This window comes from Eurosta solidaginis, chromosome 1 (assembly GCF_040869045.1).
Source record: "Eurosta solidaginis isolate ZX-2024a chromosome 1, ASM4086904v1, whole genome shotgun sequence".
NCBI lineage: Eukaryota > Metazoa > Arthropoda > Insecta > Diptera > Tephritidae > Eurosta > Eurosta solidaginis.
This window is the reverse complement of record NC_090319.1, coordinates 48949318-48973084: the sequence shown is the minus strand read 5'-3', so window position 1 is coordinate 48973084 and position 23767 is coordinate 48949318. Positions and strand designations below refer to the sequence as shown.

Here is a 23767-nt window from a genome sequence, read left to right as displayed (position 1 = left end):
TTATGGGAGTCTTCTTATTGTTACAAGAGGAATAAGCCGACGACGTATACTAATGGGCCATCAACAAATTTTTGAAGGAGTGGACAGATTCTTAGAATAGAGTAGAATTGAATTGAACTTAATTAAATTAAATTCAATTCAATTGAGTTTAAATGAATTGAAGTGAGTTGAATTTAATTGAAACCATCATTCTGCCGGTTTCGTAACAAGTCACACCGGCTATCCCTGTTTCGCGATAACTGATGCCGATTTGGAGTATCGAGGGAAGTCAAGTCTTCCTCCACCTGTCTCCCTAATTCAGTGGAAGAATTCCCCTTCATCTGCTTCTCAGCTGCGGTATCGACTGAAAATCTTTCGCTGCATTATAATCATATCTGCGTAGAACTCATACAGCTGATCATTACATATCCTCCGATATTAGCCATAAATATTCCTAAGAAATTTGCTCTCGAACACTCCACGAGCCTTCTCATCTTCTCTCAACACCGTCCATGATTGAGAGCCATACATCAGGTCCATATATGAGCGACTTGTAGAGCGTGATTTTTGTTCGTCGAGAGGGTACTTTACCTTTCAGTTGCCTCCTCCCTCCTCAGTCCAAAGTAGAACTTGTTGGCAAGAGTTATTCTCCGTTTGATTTCTAAGCTGACGTTGTTTATGCTGTTAATGTTGCTACCCAAATAGACGAAATCCTTCACAGTCTCGAATTTATATCCGTCATCAGTGACGTGGCTGCCAAGTTGGCAATGCAAAGCCTCGTTTGGTTTCGAATGGCTCGAATCCAATGTCAGTCTTTCGCACAGTACACTAGATAATACCTTATAAGCGATATTAAGCGGGCTGATTTCGTGGTAATTGGCATGGTTTGCGGGATTGCAAATTGTGCAGAGTACATTTCAGTTTCAATCTGGAGGCATGCGCTCATCTGACCATATTTTAATTAGGATGCATGCTTTTTACCAACGCTTCGTCTGCGCGCTAGCACCGGTCGGCAGCTATTCCACCAATACCTCACGCTTGTAATTTAGCCGGATGCTGTAGCGATAAGGACGCTTCCCGAAGGCCTTGAGGAGTGTTATCGATGTTGATGGTTCTTTGATGCAGATCCTGTACGTTCCATTAACAAGCACCATAAACGTATTATCCCGACCATCTCGGGAACGATTTGGTATGACCACATAAAACCTTCCAGGCCATCTCGCTCTCCCACCTCCTAGATCCATCAGGATCTAGAGCCTCGGCTGTTAATGAAACATGATTCGCCACGGGTAGGTGAGATTGACAATTGGGTTGGAGGAGCTATATATTGCGCTAGCAACCCCTTGAGAGGGTTGCGCCAAACAAACCCTTGAATCAATTTTGTATTTTAGTCCGCTATTCCGACAGGCATACCTACCGGTGGTATATTCTAAACCCACTAACCCGCCGGGGGTACCATTCTCACTTCGTCATAGTCGGTTGCCGGAACGTATTTTCCATCATCGGCGATTGGGGTATCGGGTTCATCTTCTTCCTTGCTAGCTAGCACTGAGGGGAAGTGTTCGCTCCACAGCTAAAGTACACTTTGTACGTCAGTTATCAGGTCGTCATTAACGTTCCTACATGAATCCACCCCGTGCTTGAATAGCTTTGAGTAAAACAATTTCAGTTTCATTAATTTTCCATACACCAGAAATTGTCAATTTGAATGTCGTTTCTTCAAATTCCCTCACCTAAAGTTGTATTATAAACAATGGTTGTGTTATTCTAAGAAAAATTACTTTCGATTTCCGCTATTTGTTTTTACGGGTTTCTATTCTATTTGTTTGCTTTTAATTTTTTTCTGTTTTTAATATGTACGTATTTGTGTCTTTTTATGGACTTTTATTTGTGTAAGTAAGTACCTTTGTATGTATTTGTAAATTTCATATCACTTGTTGTCGTTTCGGACTTCATATAAAAATCGTTGTTTTTGCTTTGTATGCAACTTTTTTTATACTATTTTTGTTGTCATTCTATTGGCTTTTGCTCTGCGTTTCTTTAAACAATTTACGCTCACTTTATGTTTTTGTCACAGCGCGACGAGCTGCTGATTATATGACGCCATGTATGTGCTGGGTGGTGAGAGTTGAAAGGGGGCGCAAATAGCGCTACACGTGCCACTACTGCCTTTTAAATTTAGAAAACAATTTTTCCTTAGAAAATTTACCGATAAGCGTTATTTTTTAAATTTTTTTTTTATTTTTTTTTTTTTTCAAAAATAGTTTCAAGCATAAATGAGTTGATTAGTAAAAAAGGTTTATTTTTAGAATAAAAATTTTATTTTTTCACAATCAAGAAAAAAACGATTGTTTTTACCAGCGAGAAAACTTTTTTATATCAATTTATACATTTTTTTGTGATAAAAAATTCTCCATTCCATCTCAGATTTCTCATTTTTCGCCTTTTCATCATAATTTTTTTTTTTTATTTATTTAAATCAAAGAGCAATTCATATATATAAATCACGCGCGCTTAAATATATAAGTAGGTTTACGTATATTAATATAAATACAAACATATACGCGTATGTATTGTTTGTATGTTGAAAACGTTTTTTGTTTCTTTTCTAGCAAAAAAAAAAAAACAAAATGAACTACACTGCGATCTATATAATAGTACATACAACGCCGAATGTAAAATAACGACTGAATTTATATATTTGGAGCGCAACGCTCTCAAGTTTCTTCGTCGCACAAAAAGCGAAGCGAGAGCTAAAATAAAAAAAGTGAAAATGGCAAAACAAACTTAAAGCATAAAGTAAAAGCGCACAAAATAAACCCCCAAAGCGACTACACCGGCATATAGGACTTGTAGCCATACATATATACACACATGCATGCAACCAAACACATCTAGGTATACATAGATGTGTGTGTATAAAAGTTCAATATTTTCAATTCAAACATAGATATAGGCGGATATCTAACGAGTGCGGCTACGAAACCGCTACAGTCAGCCCAGCTACTTTTCAATTAACTGGCAACTAGTTTGTTTGGACCCCGAACCCAACTAGTGACTATTATGTCTGTTTTTTATACAGTTAATTGATGTTTATACAAGATATATTACCTACTCCGATTTGCAACTTTCCATTAATTGGCAACAAGCCACTTCGGTAACGGCAATACAAATTATAACTGCCACTACCATTACGACTACCACTTCCGCTACTACTACCACTACCACTACCACTATCTTTGCCATTACCACCAGCACTAGCACTACCATTACCACCACCACTACCACTACTACCAGCACTACCACTTCCACTACTTGATTGATGTTTATACAAGATATATTACCTACTCCGATTTCCAACTTTCCATTAATTGGCAACAAGCCACTTCGGTAACGGCAATACAAATTATAGCTGCCACTACCATTACGACTACCACTTCCGCTACCACTACCACTACCACTATCATTGCCATTACCACCAGCACTAGCACTACCATTACCACCACCACTACCACTACTACCAGCACTACCACTTCCACTACTACTCCCACTCCAACTCTAACGCTAACTCCCATTCCCAAAGTGCAGCTGCTCACTTTTTTGAACATATAGAGTATATTAAATATTATTGGTCCAGGCAAAATAGGCTCAAAGTTACACCGATACCGGGTAAAGCAACATCAAAGATTTTGCAATAAGTTCTTTCAATTACCAAAAAGCTTTTTAAAGCTGAATCGCCCCTCGGCAGTTTGGCAAATACTCCAAGTGTTTTTTGCCATCTATCTCTTAGATGCCGTTTGGAGTCGGCATAAAACAACCCGCTCCGTTTTCACGAAGTTAATTTAAAAAAACAAGTAAGGACGGGACTGTCTTCGGCTTTCATGAATGGGGCTGAACAATAATCTTGTCCCGTTCGTAATCTCCAAATAATCGGATGAATAAGATAAGAAATATATAGTGAACAGATGTACATACCTAAACTATTTTTAAGATAAATATAAAATAAAAAATGGCAAAAAAACCCCCTTATCTGAACGATCGGTTGTATGGGATATATATTATATATAGCTCCGATCGAAATGATTTTTTCATGAAATCTTCTATGATATATTAGAAAAAAAATCACCAAGTTTAACGTTTTTATATTGGAAATTAAGGAAGAAATTGCCAAAAAATTTTCTATGTAAACGATCGGTTGTATGGGATGTATACAATATATAGCTCAGATCAAAGTGATTTTTCAGAAAATCTTCTATGATATATTAAAATATATATCACCGAGTTTCACGTTTATACTTTCTACATTGCGGCAGAAATGACCAAAATGGTCTTATCTGAACGATCGGTTGTATGGGAGATATATGTTATAGTGGTGCGATCCTACCGGATCCGACAAATGTTTAATATAATACAAAAATACATCCTTGTGCCAAATTTCATTGAGATATCTCAAAATTTGAGTAACTTGTTTGCGTTCAAACAGACAGACGGGCTGACAGACGGACATGGCTATATCAACTCAGTTCGTCGCCCTGATCAATTCGGAACACTTAATGGTGAGTCTATCTTCTATATTTCTCAACGTTACAGACATCTGACCAAAGTTAATATACCATTTCATGTTCATGAAAGGTATAAAAATGATCCTGATATAGCCCGGATATAATCCTTGCAGCAATTACTATAAAAATAAGAAGAAATTGTATATGATATTTCGGCATAGAAACCCTTCACTAAATCTCGGGCCTTATTATGAAACTCGGTTCGAATGGAAATGCGTTTCGAAAGCTGCCACATACATTTTTTTTATCAAATTCGAAAGAAATTTCTTCCGAATCGAGTTACATAATAAGGCTCCTAAACAAGCAGGGGCTGAAACTGTTATTCCTTTATAATATAAATCCTTGCAAAACTATTAATTTTGGACTTTAAATATATTTGGATCAAGATAAAAAGTATTTTCGGAAATAAAAGTCCCGCTTGATAACAAAGAAACGGCTTATCCGAAATAAAATTTTTTTTTATTTGGGCCTTAAACAATAAAAGTCTTGATTTAACTTTTATTTCCGTACTTTTATTTTTAAAAGTCCAAGTGTAACTAGTTCTATCGGACTCAAAAAATAAAAATACAGATTTTACTTTTATATGTGGACTTTTATGGAAAAAGTTCGAAAAATAAAAAGGATGCATGATTCGACATGATATTGCTATAGGGATACCTGGGAACTCAAACATTTTCACCTAGGACAATTTTTTGTGCAGGACTTTTTCGACTCCGAAAAAAAAAATAATTATTATTTTCCGTCCTTGTAAGCAAGTAATTTTCTCTGATAATAAAACAACTTTTTCCTTGGTTATTGGAATAAAAAAAAAAAAAATAAATGTAAGGCGCGATAACCTCCGAAGAGATCTAAGGCCGAGCTTCTCTTCCAATTTGCGTCGTGCTCCTCTTGATTTTCCCTACAAATTGGCCGGACGGGACCTACATGTTTTATGCCGACTCCGAACGGCATCTGCAAAGCAGATGACTTTTCACTGAGAGCTTTTCATGGCAGAAATACACCCGGAGTGCTTGCCAAACACTGCCGAGGGGCGACCCCGCTTAGAAAAATTTTCTTCTAATTGAAAAATCTTATTTCTAAAATTTTGATGTTGCTTTGCCCGGGAGTTGAACCCAGGGCATACGGTGTGATAGGCGGAGCACGCTACCATCACACCACGGTGGCCGCCGTTGGAATATATTTCTTAAAAATGGAGCAAACTGAAAATAGTCTTGAGTAAAAAACAATTTGAAAATTAAATTCAATTGTGTAATTGTAACGGCCGTGGATTTCTTTTCGAGGTGCTTTACGTTACGGCCGAATGCTCTTATTCACTAATCTAACTCGTACATGTAAAGTCATGAGAAATATTTAATCAAGTATTGTTAATGAAAATACTGAAGAAAACATTTTTCTTAAATTAATAAAAGTTTTTTATCATAAAATTTTAAATTCTGATTATTTAAATTGAAAATTTCCTTAATTTAAAGAAATTTTTTAAGGAAACGCTTTCTCAATTAAATATTTTCTTTTCAGAAAAAAGCCAAAACTATTCCAAAATGGTCACAAAGTTTTAAAGGAAAAAAAAATCCAGAAAATCCGTAGGGTATTCCGAAATGGGCCACACATGGTCGCCAAATGACCACGAACTGTCCCTAAACTATGCCGAAAAAAATTCCGAGATTACCGGGAGATGAAAAAATCATAATAAAAAGAATTATTAAGCTACCTCGAAAAAGCTCTTAAATTGTTCAAAATCACCACAAAAGCCATCTCGAAATAGCTTTAAAATTCCAGAACAATCCGAAGATAGCTCGAAAGTATCCCTAAACTTCCCCAAATGTCTCCCAAAAAATAAGGAAAATATTACTGAAGTTATCTATAGATACTGATTACGTGAAATCGAAATGACCCAGAAATAGTCTCGAAATGATTGCCGTATTACTCCGAAAGTATACTAATATAGTCGAGAAAATATTCCAAACGCAATTTCAACATGATTCCGAAATATATCTATAATAAACCTGATAAAGATCGCAAAATCATGCCGAAACAACCATGAAATGGTCTGGGGATAATCCCAAAAAAGATCCGGAACAAAAGATCTCGAGAGTTTTTGTATTTTATGTATAAGCCTAAAAGCTAAGTAAAGTATCTACACTTTGCCTCGATAATTTCCGCCGATACAAATTGGTACGGTCTAAAGGTTTAAATTCAACCAAGTACAGTCCATCAACACAATAACATGAGCGCAAATTTAGATATCATCACCAAATCTAGTACACGAGCTTATCTGAACTCAAGATTTCGTCAACTATGCGGTAAAAGTTGCTAACTCCACTTTTTTTTTAGATAATGGTGGAATGGGAGACGATTCCGTACAAGGTGGCCAAAGAAATATACATATATTTATTGTCTAAGAAAAAAACTTAAAAATTCTAAAACCAAAACCAGCTAACTACAACAAAATACCCTTCAAATGTGGAATACTGAGTTACGTCTTTATTGAGCTGAGTTGTTTCGTTGTACTGTGTAGTTTTGTTGGATGAACTTAGCAGCTCTTAAGGCTTCGTCGAATATTGGTATTGCAAATGGGCAACATCAGTAAATGACAATTCCCACTTTTTCAATATCAAAAAATTTTAAAAAAAGATAATACAAATACTGATAAAGTGGTGAAACTTGACAAGTAGATTAAACTGATGAAGCAAAATAAAAAAATTTAGTAACATTTTTTGAAATGGGCGTGGCATCCCACATTAAAGAAGAAAATTTAAAAGTTGGTTTACAAGTCGGAAATCAATATTCGTTGTGCTATTTGAGCAAAATCTTATTTTAAAAGTTCCTTTACGGGTTAATCCTAACAAAGTTACATTATTTTATGGTATGTAACCTGGAAAAAAAAAAAAAAACAGTTTCGCGCAACAGGTTCAATGACTAGCCTCCGAACTGGTTCTAATCGGTTCAGAACGGGACAGTTGATAGAAGCGGTAAAACCTGAGCTAAATGGATGTTCTTCACTTATATTAAAAGTTCCGATGTACTCACTCGAGTATACTCAATGCCTTATACTGAGTATGAGAACTGGCATCGATAATTTGATCCAAGTATTTTAAGTGAGTACCGGTATCGATACTTATTCGAAAAGCGCCATCAGTACTTCTGCATATTATATTTACAATAAGCCTTCACTTACATTATGTATTCCCCCATGCAGCATACCACTTCCAAAAATTAGGCTTACACTTACGAAAGACGTTTTTCAGAAGTTTTTCAAATTTATTCATCCAACTTAAAAAAATTTATGAATGTTTAAAAAAACACCGTTTTTGTTTTCAAAATGCTATAACTTTTTCAAAAATTTACCGTTTGAGATCTTTTTTTTTAAATTTGTTTTTAAATGTACTTTTCGGAAAAAATTCAAAACAATTTTTAAAGTTTTTTTTTTTTTGTATTTTTTCAGTTTTTCGAGATTTTTCGAATTTCGCGCTTTTTTTCTCATAAAAAACTTCAATCAATTCTGAAATCATCCCCACTAATCCCGGAGTGGGCCGAGAATCTTTTTTTTTTATTTAATTGAAGAAAAAAAAAATAAAATTTTTTTTTGTATTTTTTCCGAAAAGAACATTTAAAAACATATTTAAAAAAAAAAAAAAATGATCCCAAACGGTCAATTTTTGAAAAAGTTATAGAATTTTGAAAAAAAAACACCATTTTTTTCAAAATTTTTAAAACTTATTTTGAGTTGGAAAACGGTGTTTTTTCAAAATGCTATAACTTTTTCAAAAATTGACCGTTTGGGATCATTTTTTTTTTTTTGAATATGTTTTTAAATGTACTTTTCGGAAAAAATACAAAAAAAATTTTAAAGTTTTTTTTTCAATTAAATAAAAAAAAAAAATTCTCAGCCCACTCCGGGATTAGTGGGGATGATTGCAGAATTGATTGAAGTTTTTGATGAGAAAAAAAAAGGCCGAAATTCGAAAAATTCGAAAAACTGAAAAATTGCAAAAAAAAAACTTTAAAAATTTTTTTGAATTTTTTCCGAAAAGTAGATTTACAAACAAATTTAAAAAAAAAAAGATCAAAAACGGTCAATTTTTGAAAAAGGTTATAGCATTTTGGAAACCAAAAGCGGTGTTTCTTTAAAAATTCATAACTTTTTTGAGTTGGATGAAAAAATTTGAAAAATTTCTGAAAAATATCTTTCGTAAGCTAGAAAAAGAAGAAAAACTTTCAGCCAATTCTAAAGGGGTCGGGTTCAAAATTGGTCGAAATGGGATGGAATACCCCATATATATATATACATATAATATACAAATACTATTTTATTGCTAGGATCTAACAAAAAATTTAAACAAAATTCTGATGTTGCTACTACTCTAATAAACGATAGAAAATAGTAATGTGTATGAGGTGAGTGCGAATATTTATTTCACCAGCTGAAGACCACTGATCTAGATGTATATTTAAAAAAATTTTCTTCGCACGTCATAAATCACCGCATCATACGTGGTATTTTCCGCAATTGAATAACAGATGACACAATGACGTAGACAGACAAAACGTGAATATCTTAGACAGTAAACAAAATCATTAAATAGCTATTTTATTAAACACTAGCTTTACCCGGCGTACGTTGTAACGCCCGAGATCGAATGGATGTTGCGTTATTTTTTCTGTTTTGTTTGTTGATAATTTAGTTTATTGTTCTGTAAATTGAATTGAATTTTGTACGCATTTTTGGTGAAATTTTCTGTTAAAACATTTTATTCTTGTATCCTATTGTAATGCATGTGGGTACACAATAGTTTTGGTTTATTCGTTCGGTGCAAAGATAAACAAATTTTTTGGTGTTCCAACTCTAGAGCAAACAACATATAGCTGGCCATGGTAAAAGCACAGACTCTCTAAATTTAAGCCTGCAACAGTAAGCGATTGTCCTTGTGCTTTGTTGATTGTAATTGCAAAAGCCAGGCGTACAGGAAACTATAAGCGCTTAAAATTTAATGGAAAATCTGTAGGAATCATTGGGATTCGTGGTATGAGCCCATCTTCACAGTTGCTTTTACCGCTGATGATTGTTGATTTGATTACATTCGGCATTAATTTCTAAACGCAAAGTCTGGTTCCATTGCACAATTTTGGTGGGTTTAAGTTCCGAAGAAGCATGATTGCTGAGCTAATTTTCAAAGTTGATATATGCACAGGGATTCCTTTTGGAGTATAAAAATTCATTTGGATAATTCACAATTTTATCTTCATCTGTAACTGTGTCGATCGATTTATATTTCGTCACTTCACCAGGAAATTGTTTTTGATTGCGATCATTGATTTTGTTAACATGATCATTTTTGGGAGCTAAGATAGTTCGTTCGCATAGCCAAAAAACAAAAACATTTAAATTTAAAATTCTTAATTCTGAAATATGAAAAACTTTCGTCTTGGGCGAAGGAACCTAGAGCCAAAATTTGGTGATGATCGAAGGATGGCAAACACATTTTCATAGGGAACACACACACAGAATTTGATTTTTATAGAAGATGTAGATAGACTGAAGCTAAACAATTTTTTTTTAACAGCGGCAGATTACTAAACGTTCAAAAGGCATAACAGCCTAACTCAACAATGCAGTCAAACTTTAGGTGTAAAAATAACTTAAGTTTGTACGGCAGCCATAGTTTTTCCCCACTCCACATTTTATTGGAGGTGTTAGGACTTAACGTCACATAGCTCCATACCAATTTTAATTATCCTACCATTACGACATCCAGATATATGCAGTATAATATATTCTATTTGTATGGGAGGTGCCACGCCCCCTTTTTCCCAATTCCATATTTTCTTGGTGGTGTTAGGGATTGACCTCCTTACTGAATTTCAATGTTCTGGCATGTTTACCTTCAAAGTTATGTAGTACCAAAGATTCCATTTGTATGGGAGGTGTCACGCCCCTTTTATATATCGAAATTATTTTTAACCTAAACCTTCTCGTTGATCGAAGGAACCCCTAACCAAAATTTGGCGATGATTGAAGTGTGGGAAATACGTTTCCAAAGCGAACACACACACACACAAAATTTGTCTTTTATATATACAGATTTTTTATTAACGCGAACTCTTTTTTTTTAGATTACACTAGACATCAAATATTTTGTGAAATAGAAGCCATAATATATTGTGGCGAACATGCTTCGATATGTCACTATGCCGCTAGTAATAAATGCTGTACAAGAACAACAGTATGGTAAGCAGATGAAATAGGAACTAGCCACACAAACATGCACACAGCAATAAAGAGCGCATATTACTAAGGCATATCTATAAAAGGCAATAGGGAATATGAGATGCAGAGATATGAGAGAATAAACAAATAATCGAGAAGGCTGTCTAGACCAGATGTCGGCAAATAGTGAAACAATTGTTCGCACTCGATTTACACGTATTCTTATTCTCTTTAGTTTAGTAGTTGATGAACATTTTGCGCAGTACATCGATTGTATGCGTCGATTGTATGTATCTTAGGATAAACCATTATTTTACTGAGTAGAATTGGCAAAATTGAAAAAAATAATAAGTAATAAAAGTTTTTAATTATTTTATCATTATTATTGATATAATATATTTTTTCTTAATTGAAAAAATTTTAAATTAGAATAGAAGAAAGAAAAAATTTAGATAACTGCCAAAGCTCGTTGTATAGATCCATTTCGGGAACTGCTAAATTCCTTCATCGGCAACGTTTAGGCGCCGCTGCTTTAACCATTCAGCCATCACAGCGGTTTTTTTGGTTTTGCTTTTGGCTGAATTCAAACTCGCGATCTTACAAATCAGTAGGCCGATATAACAACTAAAATTAATAAAAGATTTTGTCTTCTTGCTTGCTAAGAAGCGAATGAACGCAAAACGATGCATCAAATGATGTGCGCGTTCATCGCGCTCTCACCAACAAATCTGCATTTTCATTTTGCCGACGTCTGGTCTAGACCCTGAAGGAAACGGGCGCACGAGACAACTGAGAGTATAAGAGCAACTTGAGCTAAATAATAGTCAATCGGTTGGATTTGCTTTAAGTGACGGCGAGTACCGACGAAGATTGATAAGCTGTACGAGCATTACGCAGGCATCAACATAGGCCAGTGAAATAAAACGCAGCGGCTACGCTGGCTTGGCCATTTATGGCTATAAAAGACTACGCTCCGGCTAAAAAGGTATTTTTAATTGAACCCGCCTATAGTAGTATAGAAGGACCAGATGGATAACGATTTAAATTCCCATGGTGTGACCAATTGGCGCCAGTTAGTAGAGCGATGAAGCAACTGCCGCGCCTTATTGGACGGCCATAACCGCCTAAACGGTTAAGCGCCAATAAGTAAATAAGTTAGTATAAGTGAAGTAAGCGAATATATTAAACTGTGAAGTTCTATCACCAGAGTAGTGCTGTTAATAAAGAGTACTTTATATACAGATTATTTGAGTATATTTATTTGACACTTCAGTGATTCAAACAATTGCAAAAGGCGCAAATAATCAAGCATTTCCTGAAACTCGTTACAATATTTATTAAAGAAAGTACATTTTGTCGTTGTTCTTCTTCATTTGCACGTAAATGGTATACAAGTTCCAAGAAATAATTGGACCAACCGTACAGTATTTGGAGAGTTCCATTTGTTGCCTTATGAAATATTGGTCCTTATAAAATTTGTAACGCTACTAGTTTGTCTTCCGTTAAACCATAAGCTTTTTCAGCAAAGATGATCTATACGAAATTATATTTCTGAAAAGGTTCTATTTTTTGCTATTAAGAAAAAATAACCAGATTTGTTTCATGTTGTTATCGAGCGCACTTTTTCCTTCAAATTTATTGAAACACAGTTTTTTCTAATTCCACATAAGAGTTCATATTTATTTGCAAATCAATAAATCACCACTGAGTAGTAAGTACATTGTTCCACTGACACCTGATATAACTGACAGCTATGTGACGTCAGGATAAGATATAAGAGTTGATAGTAGGCGTTAGAAATCAAATGATGTAAAAAAAATTTACGTCAACACTTAATTTTGAAGTTATCCTACTGTCTGAGTGGCGCTAATAATTATCGGTGCATCGGGGTTTCAAGTTGAAGTATTATGCGCGAATTATTATTGATTTAACTTCTTGAATTTTGTAATTGAAATTATGGAAACCGATCTCAAGAAAATTTTTGAAAAAATTCGAAAATTCGAGAAACTTTTACGAAAATTTCGAACTTCTTGTTTAAAGTTTTCAGAATTTTTCGGAGTATACAGTTTTGTAGGGCAATCAATATAAGCTTCACAAAGTGCACGTTATAGGTGTCTTAAAATTCGCATTTATTGCTTAGAATATTATTTCGAAGAGTGACTGATATTTTCTTCTATGTAAAAATAAGCATATGCGGCCCAAGTATGGAAGAAAGCACCATAAAAAGAATATAAAAGAAATGCAAATTTTAGACTAGACTAACAGACTGCATGCTTAATGAAATTCTGAAAACTCTAAATAACAATCTCCGAATTTTTTTGTAAAATTTTCGCGACTTTACGAATTTTTTTGAAAGCGTCTTTGAGATTGGTTTGCATAGATTACTTGACAAAATTCATTCTTCAAAATTAACTCGAATAAAATAAAAAAGAATTTAACTGACGCATTTGAATGAAAACTGCCACTGCTATTTTCGTGTTAACTACTGTATATACAGCGGTGGTCATCTAAATGGCACACTTGAGCAACATTTCGTACTCGAAAAAAATTCTAAATTATTGTTACATTTTTGAACAAGAAATCTCTTCTGCATCTCAATAACATTAATCTGGAGAAAGAAAAGGGAGAGGGAGAAAAAAGGGGAAAGAGGGTGGAACAACGCAGGGGGAAAGTGAGATTAAAAACCAGGCGAAAATAAGAACAAATCGGTGGAAAACTATAGAAAAAAAACAAGGAATTGAAAAAAAGTGAGAAAGAGAGGTAATGGAAAGAATCGGGCTTGGAAGAGAAAGAGGAAAATGGCTAGAAATAGAGCAGCTTGCATCTGGGCTTTTTAAAATGCCAATTATATTTCCACGAGCTTACCTCAGTGCTTATCGAAGTCGCTCTGCCGTAAACAGGTCCGTCATCTTCTCACGGTATGTTCCCGACATAGAACTCTCTCAGGTGCTTGTAGCTGTTGATCTCTAAATAACTGTCTAGCTTAGCATCTGAACAGTCGAACGCTAGTAGTAGAAAACAAAATTTTTATCGGATATGTGCCTGCGATGGTTACTTATTGAAGTAAAAGCGGAATTCTCAGTTGCAGCTCTCACAAGACAACTTGATGAACACCGAATTTTTGTTGTTGTTGTGGCGATAAGGACACTCCCCGAAGGCGCCTTGGGGAGTAGTATCGATGTTGATGGTCCTTTGCTGGATGCGGATCCGATACATTATGATAACAAGCGGCATCAATGTACAAGCCCGACCATCTCGGGCATGATTTAGTATGACCACATAAAACCTTCTAGGTCATCCCGCCCTCCCACTTGGGGTCGCCAAAGCTTCGGCTGTTAAAGAAACAGGATTCGCCAAGGGTAGGTCAGATTGAAAATTGGGAGCGTGAAGCTATAAATTGCGCTGGCAACCCCTTTAAAGGATTGCGCTACACAACCCCTGCAAAAAGTTTTTTATTTTAGTCGCCACTTACATCAGGCATACTTGTCGCGGTTATATTCTAAGCCCCCTAACCCGGCGGCGGCATGAAGCTAGTTTTATGAGGCTCTCTGCTGCATCACTGTTATAAGGTTTTCTTGGTAACCAGTGTGAGAGTGATGGGATGTAAGGAAATGAAATGTAGGGGTAGGAAGTGGAAAGAGAAGTAACTAAACCCGAAACCTGAGCCGAAACCAAACGTGTTATCGATTTTTTGTCGAAGTGTTATTAATGACGAGTTATCGTCGTGTTATATATGAGGTATCGATGTGTTATCGAAAGGTTCTAGATAGTTATTTATAATAAGCATTATCCATGAGTTATCGGTGGGATACCGATTTTTATCAATGAATTTTCGATTTTTCTCGACAAATTGTCATCGAAAAGTGACCAATTGGTTATTAAAAAAATATTAATTTGTTATCGATTTGTAAGAGCTGGCCGATTTGTTACCAGTACATTCTCGATATTTTACCAACGAGTTAACGGTTTTTTTTTTTCTAATTGTTTTGAATTTTTAGCGATGAGTAATAGAATTTGTCATCGAACTGCTATCGATGTGTTTGGTAAATTTACCTCTGTTGAGCTTTGACGTCAACCAATGGTCGAGCTCTAGTTAATTTAAAAACATTCGTTTTCTAGACGTACAGCTATACGCTCATACTTCGCGAATACTTGGTACTCATAGCTATTTTTGCAATTCAATTACAAAAGATTGCGGCTATTTAAATTAACGCCATCATATCGATGGTAAACAAGTGCCAGACCGCAACAAAAAAATATGAACAATTTGCAAGTCACACATTTGGCGGCTGTCATTCATGTGTCTGTCTGGCCGAGGTGGAAGTGCTGAATGCACCTGATTTTCAAGTGCCGTGAAGCAGCACTGTGTGTCTACCCGCAGTGATCGCGCTAGGAGGAGGCGGAGGACTTAAAGTCAGCCGTGTATTTATTTTGTTAATAAAATGTGGCTTATTTTGACGTAATTTACATTTACAGTTGTTGTTGTGGCTTTTGATAACAACATTAATACCCAATCGCAAGGAAAAGTAGCGGGAAAGAGGAGACTTTAATAAAAGTAAACAAAAATATGTACAATTGTTTATAATAAAAAATAATTTGCGTATATCATAATTTTTCTAGTTATGGGAAAATATTTAATGGATATTTGTGTGTAAGTGTGTGTACGGTCTTATACCCAGCAAAAATTTTGAATATTTATATACTTAATTTTCTTAAAATATAAACACTATGGACTCATTCAGGACTGGCCAGTTCAACCAAACCGTCCATAATATACAATTCTAGGGCTTTGCGAGAACTTTCTGAACTGGTGGAATCAAAGCTTTGTGACTCAGGTAGCACCTAGGCAGCGATTCCGGCTACCCTTAGAACTGCTGCTACAATCATTTCAAAACTGTGACCAAATTTTCAAAAGTTGTCTACTTGTTGGGAGCGGTGGATTATCGGCAACGCAAAGTATCTGAGAGGCTAAACTAGCGTATAACTAACTAACTAGCTTTTAAAGGTTTTATCTCTTAAACTCTGTCGTTCTTTATAGTATATGTAGCAGGCGAGACTGTAGTGAACCCAAGTTCCTCACGGTAGGAGGATATTGGTTGATCTACAAGGTTAAACTGTTTATATCAAATCGTGTACGAGATATTGAGTTAGTGCCTTATTGGTGATATTTTCCAGAAAGTACTGGATAACTATACGTCAGACAACCATTAACATCAATAAACCTCAAAAAGTGAGTATCCTTATTGCTACCGGAAGAAGTTGAATCAGGTGTTTTGCCCCTTAAAATCACAAGGCTGCCTGTTTCGCTAAGGCCCTTCTTTCTAATAGCATGCTAAATAAACTCCTGTTAAAGAGAAGCTGCAACCAGTAGCTTCCGAAATATGGACGTTGTGTACGATTCGTAATATGCAAAACTGTTGCTTAGGACATAAGCACAACTCACTATATTATGCATCTGCCCTACATTTTCGGAAGACATTATTGCCTATTGGGGAACTGATTATAGCCGAGCCAATAAAAACCACCAAAGGGAATTCACACATTGAAACTCTGATATCTCTCAGCGGCGTACGCTCCAACACGATCTACCCTTACAACTGAGATGTGAGCAAAGTACGACAGGAAAACACCTCCTTCCCTTAGTGAGTCAGTGAATGCAGAAACAATGCTGAATGCATCTTCAAACGCAATCTCCTTTGGCTGTATGTAAAAAAATGTTCAGACTGACCTGAATAAGAAATTGCCAGAAGAACATGGAGCTCCTTGTAGTGGGATCTGGTTGAAAGGCTGTGAAAGTTATTTTCTTTTTTTTTTTTTGCGGGAGGGCTGAAAACTGCATAATGCACCATAATTGCTACCGTCGCAGCAACCGTGTGTCCGTAGACTAAAATGAGGTAATAATAACACTAAAAGCTAGAAAATAATTAGGTAGGTTCTAGGTACTAGTCATCACACTCCTCATCAATCTAGGGCATTGATCAGCCAATTAAATAAAAGCATTGGGCGCGTGAAATTTCCAACAATGTGAGGCGTAGCATAACCTTATTAAGGTCAGGTGGTCTTATATATGACTATAAATAGAAATTTATTTTATTTAGTGACTCATTATTACAAGGACTCTCCTGATAATTTGTTACAATCTAAGTCCTCAATACATAATCCTTCCAAAGACTTTACTCGACTCTGCGCTACGTATGCTTGTCCTTCCTCCAACTCCAAAATATTTTGATGTCACTACATCCGGACTGTATGTAATATTTGTTCCAAAAATGAGCCAAATCGGACATCATAGGTCGCTTTCTATTCATGTAGGTATTATGTGTTCCAAATATGAGCCAAATCGGGCCACAAATAAGATTTTTCCGAATATCTCGATCCTTGCGCCCCTAGCGGCGATTTTTTTTCATAGGTCGCTTTATATTCACATAGGTATTATGTGTTCCAAATATGAGCCAAATCGGACTACAAATACGATTTTTGCGAATATCTCGATCCTTGCGCCACCTAGCAGCGGTTTTTTTAATAGGTCGCTTTCTATTCGTGTATGTATTATGTGTTCCAAATATGAGCCAAATCGGACTACAAATACGATTTTTGCGAATATCTCGATCCTTGCGCCACCTAGCGGCGATTTTTTTCATAGGTCGCTTTATATTCATATAGGTATTATGTGTTCCAAATATGAGCCAAATCGGACTACAAATACGATTTTTGTGAATATCTCGATCCTTGCGCCACCTAGCGACGATGTTTTTCTTATTATTGCATTGCCATCGGGTGCTGAACTATATTTCAAGTTTCAAGCTTGTAGCTTATCGGGAAGTTACTTAAATTTTAATTACAAAATTCGTTCACAACGGCCATGCAGCCTGTCAAGTCAACCTAAAAAAACCGTTTAAAAACAGCTCCGTTTTGGAACCGTCGCCCACCCCGGTACCACTTTCGTATTACTTCAGGGTGGCGTTCCATATTTCTAATTTTTTAAGAGTCTAATGTAGTCCCTGCGTCCAGGTTCCCGCTATTTGCTCTGAGTGTCGATTTAATTGCCACTGCTTCGCCTGCGCGTTTCTCTGCGCTCCCTCTCAGCACTGATCAGGCGTGTCATGACTATAAATGCCATTTTGCTCACTGGAGTCCAGCACTTTTTCCTGTTGCACATTTGTGATACTAAATCTCTCGTGATAGGTTCCTCCCCAAAAGCTCTATGCAAACCGAGTCTTTCCTCGTGGAAACGGGGGCAATAGAACATGACGTGTTCTGTGATTTCTAACTCCGTGGTACACATTGGGCAAATAGGATCTTCCTCTATCCTACGCTTCCATAAATACTCTTTGAAACCGCCATGTCCACTCAGTATCTGCGTGAGATGGTAGTTCAGTTCGCCGTGCTTCCGCTCCATTGAGCTACGTTCCAAACTAGCGTGAAGGTGCAACGCTCTTTACTTGCCTCCCACCGTTCTTGTCACTTAGCTGTTATTTGTATCCTTGCTCTTTTCTTGGCTTCTTCAGATGGCCGCTCGATATTAGTGTTATACAGATCGGACATTTCGCTTGCCAGTAAGTCCACCGGGATTTTGAGGGTTAGAACCAGGATCGCGTCGTCGGACACCGTCCGATAAGCACTTGCTATTCTTAAAGCTGCAAATCGGTACGCTGCTAATATATCTTTTTGATAGGTCTGTTTAGATCCATACCATACTGGTGCTGCGTATAGTATTATTGAGCTGGTTACTGTGGACAATAGCTGACGTGTAGCTTCGCTCGGACCACCATGCATTATTCGCAGAAGTGCTTCATTAACTTTGGTAACTTTCTCTCCCACCGCTCTGAAGTGCTCTTTGAAAGTTAACTTAGAGTCAACGTGCACTCCTAAGTATTTTAGAGAATCCTTTTAAGTGATTTGATGGTCCTCGACAGTTAAGATTAACTCGTTCGACGACCGTTTGGAGCTTACTAATACCACTTCCGTCTTTTGACTAGCCAACTCCGGTCCGGTATTTGTCAGCCATTCCTTTGTTCTTCCTACGGCGTCATTACATAATGCTTGGAGCACCACTACTACCACTGCAATATCATCGGCATATCCCACAATTTGCGTATTTTCTGGTAAATCAATCTTTAGCACCCCGTCATACATTACATTCCAAAGCGTTGGACCGAAAACAGATCCCTGTGGGACGCCTCCAGTGATTTTGTACTCTTTTGCTCCTTGATCCGTGTCAAAAACAAATACTCTGTGTTTAAGATAGCTACCTATTATTCCACGTAAGTAAGCTGGTGTGCCGAAGCTTCGCAGCGCTGCCATTAGCTGCATCCAGTTCGCAGTGTTAAAAGCATTCTTGATGTCCAACGTAATCAGTGCACAGACCTTCCTTTTATTTTGGCCTCCAGAGATAGCTTCTCTAGCTATATTGACGACTGTTTGTATTGCATCTACTGTGGATCTTGATTTGCGAAATCCATATTGATTATTCGAAAATCTACCTGGGCTCAGTCAGCTGTAGGCGCTCGCTAATTATACGATCGAAAAATTTTCCTAGGGAATCCAACATACAAAGTGGCCTATATGAGGATGGTTGCTCCGGCTGTTTACCAAGTTTCAGCAATAGGACAAGTCTTTGTCGTTTCCACGGGTGAGGGAACACGCCTACTTGCATACAGGCATTAAAAAGATCAGTAAGTAATGTAGCCCTAGTTGTGATCACGGCTTTAAGGGCTATGTTTAGTACTCTATCGGGCCCTGGGGATTTGTTATCAGCAACTCTGTTTGCAGCCTCCAGCACCTCTTGCTCTTTAATTTGCGGAATTTCCGTACTTTCGAGATCCTCGCTTCGATAAGACCAGCGATCTTGCGCAGAGAAAGTGTTTCAACAATAGTATTCATTAGTATCGGGCACGTAGGTTGCTGTGATATCGGTCCTGTAACTTTGGCCATCACAGTTCTGTAGGCTGATCCCCAAGGATATACGTTGACATTATCCAGCAGTTCCGTAAAACACAATTTCTTGCTCTTCTTTATGCCATTTTTAAGTGCCTTTCTTTGTGCAACATAGGTGCTGTGTAACTCCGCATATCGTGGTGATGAGCGTGCCGTCTAAGATATTCTTCGTGCCTTGTGACATTTTCTACGCTCTTCCGCAATTTCGTTATTCCACCAATATACCGGAGTGCTCTGGGCTTTTCCGCGACTTCTGGGCAATGCCGCATCACATGCCATACATAGCGACTTAGGGATTTGAACCGACTGGTCTTCCGCATGCGATCCTCGTACTATGGCATCCTTCCAGATAATATCAAATATTTGTGGATCGAAAAGGTGCTGTTTCCATTTCCTACTTTGTCGATGTTTTGAAAGGTATATGAAAAGCCAGGACCACCTATCTTCTTTTGAACTGGGCCAATCCATAGCATGAGTTGAGTATCAGTCCAGTTTCATGATGAAACTGGATACAGGCTCCGTAAAATGGCAAACAGGAGGCATTTGAGGAACTTATGCAGCGTTCATCACGACCCCGTGTCGCAGTTATTTAAAACCAGAGTCGTTCTGACTTGAAATCAGGTCACCTTTGACTGTAAACCAGGATTTCCCTGACTAAAAATCAAAGTCCCTCTGAGTAGAGTTCAGATGCCTTCTGATAGTAAATCGGGGTAGCTCTGGCTAATGACCCGAGGCCTTCTAACTTCAAAAAAAGGTTGCGCTGACTAAATTCAGAGTCTTTCAAACTATAAATGAAATTTCCTCTAACTGTAAATCAGGTTTAATTTTTGCAACTCTGCCACCGAACTAACAGCTTGTGAATTAATGAAACAGGACCACTTCGGACCGAGCTTAATCAAGGCATTACCAGTCACAAAGGTAGCAGTTTATTCTTAAGCGGAAGCAATTAAAAAGCCGACGTCGACTAGTAAACAGGAGCTTCGACTATACAGGCAACCAGCTTTGGTTTTTTATTTTTTTGTTATTGATGACATAATTCAGAGTAAATAAACTTCGTATGAGATAGCATAGTTCGGTACGAAATTGAAATACCAATTTCTAGTCAGACATCGTACGGAAATCTTATCGAGGAAAATAATGTCAAGTCCTATTCAATTCATTCTTCCTGTAGCGGTAAGGAGACCCCCTGAAGGTTTTGGGGATTTTTATCAATGTTAATGGTTATTTGCCAGATATTATTGTTTCTGTACGTTCCGGATAACCCCACCATTTAAGCTTTATAATGCTGGCTGGGTTTCGATTTAGACTCCTATTCAAATATACATTCCGTTATATATATATATGAAGTTTACGCAAAGAGCATGTAAACGCAATGCTTGTGATGTAATTTTATATTACATTTTATTGCTTTCTAGCAGTCGTGGCTGTTTTTTTGTTTTTTTGTTTTTTTTTAACACGATATCACAGCACACGTTGACATTGAGTAACTTGGCCTAGTGGCAATCTATATTAAGACAACAACCAATATGGAGATGGTGATTGGTGGTTCTGTGACGCCGTCTTAGTTAGCAACTTTGGTACCTATTATTGGCGCCATTCGGCTAGCCTGTGGCTACTTGAGTACATATCTAACTACCTAGAATGGAAATATTTTGCTACTGTCACTAATAACTGCCACATTTGTAACCAAGCTTAAGTATGAAACTTATGTTTCTACCCATTATTTCCCATGAGCTGAATATGAAATTAAAAGTTAAAGCTTCGATTTTTCATATGAATTTATGTTCTGTGATCTGCGGGTGGTTGTCAATAGTTGATATATAATATACAGGTTGTTTAAATTACAGTTTTTAAAAGATTTCTGGCGGATATTGAGAGAAGAAGAGGAAAATGGTTAGCGAAGAGAAATAAAGAAAAAGGGAAAGAAAAAAATTTAATAAATAAATGCAAGGCGCGAAAAAATCCGTCGCGCTCCCTTACAAATTTTTCCAACAAATTGGTGGGACGGGATCTACATGCTTCACGCAGACTCCAAATGGCATCTGCAAGGTATATGAGTTTTCACTGGGAAGCTTTTCATGGCTGAAATACACTCGGATTGCTTGTCAATTCACTGACCAGGGACGATCCCGCTTAAAAAACCATTTTCTAAATTTGCTTCTAAATTTTTGATGTTGCACGAAGCGCGCTACCACAACACCCCATCGGGTGCCCTCGAAAGAGTAAAAGAAGAAGGGAAATCGGAGGGGGTGATCAGAGAGATAGAGACGGTGTCGGAGAAAAAAAAGTATTGGAAGAAAATGGAGAGGTTTTCGGGAACATAAGAGGAGTAGAGGTTCAGAGCCTATCCGTAAGTATATACAAACTCTGCTCCGAAGAACAGTTGCCAAAGCCATCGTAAGAGACAGCACGGTGTATCTGAGGGCTATCGTTGAACATACAGTATATTTACAACTCTGCCTCACTTGCCTGGGTTCTGTGCATTAAAGGTGTGGAGTACAAAAGCAGGACAGAGAAGATATTTCAAAAGAGTTGTACTAAAGCGATAAGATGCAATCGTTCGACTGTCGAGCAATGAGTTAAGAACCTTAACTGCTATCTATACAGAGCAATATAAACTTAGGTGCCACATGCACAGACTGAGCATTGTAGCGAGGAGCCATTTTTCTCGAGGACGATGCCATAGCACAAGAATCGAGAAAAGTTTCTTGACTCAGTTAGGCCAGAGCATAAGCACATACCTGTACAACATGCTGTGAAGAAAAGAGCCCACAATAGAAGCGGAAGTCACAATGCCATCCTGAAAACCCTGCTCTTTTTTATATGCCATCTCGTTCCCTATCATTTGCTATGTCTACCCTCCTCCAGGCATTCGAAAAAAACAAAAACTCGCCATAGAAGAAAGCAGACTTCCAACCAAGATCTCGATACTGCAATAGGTTAAACTCTTACTTAAACACAATCAACTTAGGCATACCCAATGTACATACAATGTCCTGCATGTAATGTATCCCCACATGACACCAACCATCTTTTCAATTGCAATAAGCAACCAACGCCTCTCACGCCCATATCTATTTGGTCCGACCCAATTGAAGCTGTTAGGATTCTAGTTAGAGGATATCAATGACAGTTTGTGAGTGATCACACATATTGGATAGGGCGAAACATTGCTACAAAACGGAGGACACAATTTTTCAGCTTACTGATTTTCCTTTAAATGAGGGGAGTTTTAAGGGATTTTAGAGATACGTGATCCGATAAAGGAAAAAAGAAAGCACCCCGCGGCGGTGGAACCTAAAGTGAAGAAAGATGTGCCTTAAATTGGTGGCAGAAGCCCACGAAAAGGTCGCCAACAGCAAAATTAAGCAAACTACATCGATTAGTTTGCATTGGCATAACGGATGCGATGAGAACGTCCCATGCTGATGCACTTAGTGCTTTAGTGGGAATACCTCCCTTCTCTATTCTGATAGAGAAAGCAGCAACGCAAGGCGCATTAAGACTTCCAAATATTTCGGAGTTGAAGCCAGGAAACATGATAGGGTATATGAAAGTAATAAGAAAATTCATAAGAAATCCGACATTACAACTGCGTGACGTAATGTCCCCTAAGCACAGAATCTCACGGAACTTTGAAGTGTCCATGGTGGACAGAACCCACTGGAAAACAGGGAATCCCTATAATGACCCTGGCTACGACGTTTGGTTCAGAGATGGATCAAATTTCGATGACGGAAGAACGGCAGCTGGCATCTATGGGGCGAACTTCAAGAAATTAATACCAATGGGATGCTACCCCACCATATTCCAGGCAGAAAACCATGCAATAGAAGTCAGTGATAGAGAATATCTGCGGAGAGGCTCAACATCGAAGAGCATCAACATTATGTCGGACAGCCAGGCGGCCCTGCGTGCCTTGCAATCCTACACAGTTACATCTAAGCTAATAGATGACTGCACTGAAATCCTTAATGACCTGGGAGCCAAAAACAAGGTTTTGTTAGGATGGGCTCTCCGACATCAGGGACATGAAGGTAATGAACATGCAAAGCAATGTGCTATAGCAGCATTCTATGGTCCA

General features: G+C 37.4%; 1 protein-coding gene across 14 annotated transcripts in view; it reads right to left on the bottom strand.

The window, feature by feature from the left end:
- InR (Insulin-like receptor) overlaps window positions 1-23767 on the bottom strand; it is a 548799-nt gene that overhangs the window by 463609 nt on the left and 61423 nt on the right. Inside the window, exons 1-2 of one of the 14 annotated variants that reach the window (XM_067788919.1) lie at window positions 2338-2661; window positions 1884-2148 (exon numbers count right to left, since the gene is read on the bottom strand). The exons of 12 other annotated variants lie outside the window; for them this stretch is intronic. The gene's annotated coding sequence lies outside the window, so the exon portion shown is untranslated. Of the gene's footprint in view, window positions 1-1883; window positions 2662-23767 lie in introns of those variants that run through there. One more of the 14 variants, XM_067788905.1, reaches the window with a different exon arrangement.